The 6,337-nt window shown below is 37.2% G+C and overlaps 1 pseudogene; it reads right to left on the bottom strand.

Moving 5' to 3' along the window:
* Positions 1-445: 445 nt before the first annotated feature.
* LOC117909058 lies at positions 446-5,213 on the bottom strand (annotated as a pseudogene).
* Between the last annotated feature and the right edge of the window lie 1,124 nt (positions 5,214-6,337).

Raw genomic sequence — 6,337 nt, 5'->3', positions numbered from 1 at the left:
CGTTACATGATAAGTCTAATTTATTTCTAATATATAGTTGCTCTACTTGGAAATGCTGCCAAAGGCCCAGATTAAAAACCCAAAACCATGTATCTAGAACTGTACTGCTGGTTTAGTTAGTAACTAACTGTTATTCTAAGTGATCAGACAATCAGTAAATTGAAACTCATGGTTGATTATCAACAGATCCAGAGCTTATAAAATGATACTTGATAAGTATGTTAACATTATTAGATAATCATTTCATAATCCTCTTACATATATTCTGTGAACAAGTGGTAAATCTTGGTTTTGAAACTCTGGTTTAACATGGTGACAACTAAGGTGCCTTTCTGAAATTCATCTTCTACTGTGGTAGCTAGCTAGGATCTGTGGGGGTCTTCAAAATTGCATCTTCAATCTAAGTCATGGCCTGGAATGTCAAATTTCGATGTTAGGAGAGCCTCTAGGAAGTTCTACATTCACTGACTCTTCGGGAAAGTTTTCGGGTTCGCTGCCGCCACAGTTTCATTATAGCAATGAAAAATCTCCAGATGGTTTTGTGTTCAGAGGTAGAATCATGGAAGGTCCAGTTGCGATGAAGCATATAAACCAGTAATGCAAACGTTGATGTCCCTCCAGTTATAATGAAAAGCACCCAAAAGCTACTAGGGCTCAGTCTTGAAGTTTCATCATCTTCTGTTTCTGCATCCTCACATTTTTCAGATGACAGCATACTATTCTCTAGTTCCCTTAGCTTACCACTCTCAGACACATTCAAAAGAGCTTCAGATACGTCATGGAGCAATGGAGAACCCCTTGGAAATACCTGATCCACAAAACCATAAGAATCTCATCAACCTTCAATCCCAGGAAGTGCTAGTACTAAGGAAAGAAAAAAAAATTATTAAGAAAAATGAATTTCTCATCTTATATGAAAAATATAAAAGAAAATCAAATATAATTAAAATTAATTAGATACTTATGTATTTTCAAATTGTTCAATCTTTATAATGAACAATTAAATGAGTTGCCTCATGTTTTAAAACATTTTATCAGGAACTTTTCTCCTATCCAACATGGAATATCACAACCATCTCATTGCAAACACAACATCTTTGCTGTTCTCATGAAATTGTGGCACCCATTAGACAAACGGGAACAAACAAAAGCCCACACTGAGGTCATCTAACACTGTCAAGAAGGAAGCACTTCTTTTGAAAGCCCCTTTGAATTGTTTCTAAACTATGGGTCTTGATTCTCTAAAAGTCTTTTGATCCTACATATATATATATAGAGAGAGCGAGAGAGAGAGAGAGAGAGAGAGAGAGAGAGAGAGAGAGAGAGAGAGAGAGAGAGAGAGAGAGAGAGAGATGAACTTTTTCTTCTACCTGATGTGGAATATCACATTTCATCTCTATTTTATTTTCTTTGTATTTTCCCTCAAATTTTTAGAAACTAGATATAACCCAAATGTGAAGGAATTAACATGGAAGAAGAAAAGAGAGAATGCACTCACGAATCCAAATCCTCCGACTTTGTACTCGTCCCAGCTGCCATGAAGCTCTTGCAGTACTTCGCAAGGAATAGTTTCGCAAAAGGAGCTTCAAGAAATGCTGCGGCTATCTGTCCATCCTTGAGGGCTTTAGCATACTCTTCAGGTGATGAATAATTCTTGATGTTTTTTTCATTGAAACCTAAGACATCCTTCAAGTATGCTGACACAAAGGACCCCTACAGTACCCGATCATCGAGTTGCTACTCTTCAGCGTCTCGATATCGGCTACCGTCGGTTCAAGCTGCTGGACAGTGAGCATGCCTGGTGAGGTTCGCCGTGTAACTCTGTGTGATGACTAGTGCCACAAACAGCCACACCACCATCGCCATCCGCGATAAATTGCTGTGAAGTTTTTCCCCCTATGTTCAAACAAATCAACTAGGGTGAGACTATCAATTTTACAACATATAGAAACTTCCCTTTTATTTGGGAATTGTTTTTAAAAACAGTTTTTGAAAAAACTGGTCTTTAATATTTTATAGAAAAATTGTTTTTGAGAACCTAAACTATTTTTAATTTATTTTCTATATTTTTAAAATGTCTTAAAACTAACTTGATATCTAATAATTTATTTATAATCATTTTTCATATTTGTATAATTATTTTTTTAAAAATATAGAAAACAATCGAAAACATTAAAAGATGTTATATGAAAACATCAAGTTTTCTGCTTTTGAGAAAATTGTTTTTGTTTTGTCGGGTTGTTAAATGTATTTTCTTTGTTTTTTTTTTTCCTTCAAAGAATTGAAAACTATTTTGAAAAATAGTTACAAATATGCCTTAAATTTCTAAGATATGTAGGGATTTCTTCTTACCATGCAGAGAAAAGAGTGTTGAGAAAGCTAGCCACAGTAGGGTTCCTATTTGATTGAGGACTGAGCCTTTAAGCTCATTGCAGTGGTTTCTTTCTATCAACCATACCACGAATCCGTTGTAGACATTTATGAATGTTGTTAGAATCCACATGGCTCTTGTGAAGGGCTTCATGAATAGCCATGCTTTATTGCTGCTTTTTGATCGAACTGGGGTTATCATCTGCAATCCTGGTTCAGCATAAGGTTGTGTGAACTCTGCATGCTCAAACCTTTTGGCTACTATTGCAACATCTCCAACTACTGCATCAAATTTCTGCTCACATTTGCAGAGAGTTTCAAGTAAATATACAAATATGGACAAGTTTATGTGATAACAAAACCCGAAACTTTTATTTGGGAACTGTTTTTAAATTGAAAGCTGTATATATTTGATATATATATTTTTTAGACGAAAAACAGTTTTTGAAAAATGATGGTACAAGCATGGAAAAAGGATTAAAAATAAAGTATCACCGAACAGACCTTTCAAATCGGAAGAGCAAGAAACTGAATGAAAGAAGACAGCATATCTCGTACCTTTAAATAAACCTGTCTCACTAGTTCATCGTATGTGCCATTGAAGGCATACAACTTATGTGGCAAAGCATATGGCAAGCGTTCCACAGTTGCATTGAAGACATTGATTGAGAATCCTTTGAAAGAAATATTATTTCCATCTTGTATCACTTCTACAAACTGTTTGAAAGTGGACCCACTGGGCACGCCAATCTTCAGTGGCTTCTCATCTGTTGGAGGAGTCCATCCCTTGGAGTATTCCTGGGTCCCCCAGGCCAAACCACCTGTGCCAGAGCTCTTCCATCTCCCCAAAACTTGACTCCTCCTCCGATGTCTCGGACCAGAACCCTAGTTCTCTATCACTCTTCCCTACAACATTGATGATCTGAAATATATGTGCTGGGGCTAATTTCTGATCGCTGAATTGGATCTTTCCAGTTAAGCCATCAAATTGCCGTTTGAAATTTTTTCTAGGAGTTGTTGGCCAGTATCCCTTCCTCCCTTCATTGCTAGAGCTGCAGCCCAAGTGGCATCATAGGCCTTAGCTGCGTAAATCCCGGGTTCATTCTTTTCTTCGTCAGGGTGTTCTGAGATGAACTTCCTCCTGAATCTCCCCCGGAATATCTTGAACTGGGGAGTGGTTTCATTGAAGTAGCTTTTGACACCTACAATTCCATCCATGGATGAGGAGATGGTAGAGGCTTTTATGGAATGGACAAGACTGGAAATGGTGTCTGTAATGATCCATATATACCCTTCTTTCATCATCTCCATCTTCTTGCAGTTTCGAATAGGTGAACCCCAATTGCCAAGGATGTATGAACCACAAACACTCTACACTGCCCTTCTTTAAGACTATGGAGCTCTTCAACCAATGAAGAAGAAGAAGACAAAGGTGGGAGAGGCAGAAGGTGGCCTATTTCTATTCCTACATCTTTCAGGGCTTCTGAGAGTTGGAGAATGGCTCCAGTGGCGGAGGACGGGATGTCCTCGTATACTACGGTCACCCGATGCCAATCCTGAGACTCAATAACTGCAGCAATGGCTTTCATTTGTCCAGACTGGTCTGCAGAGGCTTGGATGAGGAAGGGCCACCTTTCCTGTTGCCCACTGTGGAGTTGCATAGGCAAGAGAAAGAATGGGGGTATGAGCTTGACTGCCAACCTCTGCAACTAAGGATGCTTCTTCCCATGATTGGGGCCCCAGAATTGCTTTTACTCGATGCCTGTATACAAGCTCCCGTGCTGTATATTGATGCAACAATGTTCAAAAAATCAGCAGTAGGAGTGGTGGTAATAGTAGCAGTATTAGTAGAAGTGTAGCAGCTTCTACTTGGTTTGATAATTTTACTATCAAAACAATATCAGTACTATATATATGTATAATGAAACTAATATGCAAAACAAGGCCAAAATGGTTGATTCTTTTTTTGTTTCATGTACTGAAATCAAACCATTCCTGCCTATGAATACTTCACAAACAAGCTGTAAAAACTTGGTATATATGTCCGATATATATTAGTACACCATGATTTCTTTGTAATTTGTTGTTTACTTAATTTCTTCACAATGCTATGCAAACTCATTAAAAAAGCAACTGTTTTGATTTGTTCTTTCCTCATGACTTATCGGTCAAGTCTGTATGGATGTACGGGTATGCTAAGATGCTGATGAATGCACAAAATATTATGGTTAGTTCCTTTAGTAACTCCTTTCATTTCCCAGAAAACTAATGCGAATTCATAGCTTTAAGTGGAGTGCTAAGTAGGTAATGAATTTGCCCAGTGTTAACCACCAGTTCTCATAGTTGTATATATGTAAAATTCATTTCCAAAACCCATTTATCACTAAGAATATCTTGTCATATATATGAACCTCATGAACATTTCAGCATATATATATGTCTGTTTCTGAATGCCCTAGCTATGTCCTGAGTCATCTATAATTTGCCCAGAAATATAGTATATATGCATGAACAAGATCTATTGCGAACTAGGATGTGTCATGGGAACTGAATTTCAATGTCAAACATGGTACTGTAGAGAACTCTCATTACTTGCCAGAAATTAAAGGAGATGAACTGATAGACTTACCTGCAAGTGCTGCTTGGATGGGTTCCCCTTGAGAGTCATTTATCTGTAGGTCAATATGCTGGTTGGAGTACTGAGAGTTGAATTCCTCTATAGCCATCTCCATGGCTACCTTCTCTTCTTTCCCAATGCGCGAGCTATAGTCTAGAATAGCTCCAATACTTCCCTTGACATCAGCTTTTTCAATTGAGTCGGTGCCTCCATCGGCTGTTGCCATTTGCAGAAACAACAAATCTAAGGCCAAGAAAGAGAAGAAGAGAGAAAACAATATGCCCATTTTGTGAAGACTAAAAGGACATTGCCCACCATGGTCCCTTCCCTTTATATTTCCTTTCTTTGCCTCATTTGTCTTTTTTTGTTGCTTACTGGGTCAACTTTAAGAATTGAAGCCCATCTTATGGGGCATGATTCAAAGAATTGAATCCCATTCTTGTGGACCAATTGATCAGTACTGGCTCCACCCCTAGGTCTGAAACGAAGAATTCTAGAACTACCACGCTACGTTGTTAATGCTTCGCTGATCATTAGTAAAGGATGCATTTATTGATTACATAACGTTGTTCTTCCGTTAAACTTGTAAGACCTTGAGGTGTATTAATGTCAAATCACATTGCTTTAGTTTGAATTGAATTCCTTTGCTGCTTTCTAGATATATTAATTAATCCAGTATATACCAACAGGCACAAGACAACAAAAAATTATGTGACTTTTCTATGTGAATTGGTAGGTTTGGGAATTTCCTTGCAATATTGATGCAGCTTTCATGGAATGACCCCGTTTAGACGGGACTATAAAAATGTGACTTTGAAGGGTTCCTTATTTGGAATCTCCAGTATATTTGGTGTATACTATCACTAGAAACAAAGCTTGAAAATTGGTTAACGTGCATGAACTTTGATTTTTTTCTTTTCATATATGTGGATTGATTGAAACTCATTGAAACACTTGACTTGTTCAAATATACAGGCCAATTGAGACTAGAATTTTTTATTTTTTCGTCATAGTAATATATATGCGCATTGATCAGAGATTGTTGAAATTATCGGGCAATCTTAGACTGAGTCAATGCCTTTGTTATCAAAGAATCCTGATATTACAATCTTGACATTGAATTCATCGCTAACTACCATTATGTTCTGAGACTCTTAATTTTTTTGTTTCAATAGCTTGACGTGTAGAGCATACAAAATGCCTTTAGATAACAATTTTATGTTGAGGAGACAGATAAATTCAAATGTCACTGTATGCTAATTCTAGGTCATGGGAGTCTTAACTATGTCTTATATTATAAGTTATACTTGTATTTGGATTGATTGACCGAATTAAAATTAAAGATTAGTC

Source organism: Vitis riparia, chromosome 19 (genome assembly GCF_004353265.1).
Source record: "Vitis riparia cultivar Riparia Gloire de Montpellier isolate 1030 chromosome 19, EGFV_Vit.rip_1.0, whole genome shotgun sequence".
Lineage (NCBI taxonomy): Eukaryota > Viridiplantae > Streptophyta > Magnoliopsida > Vitales > Vitaceae > Vitis > Vitis riparia.
The sequence above is the reverse complement of the archived record's forward strand: the minus strand, read 5'-3'. Positions and strand labels throughout refer to the sequence as shown.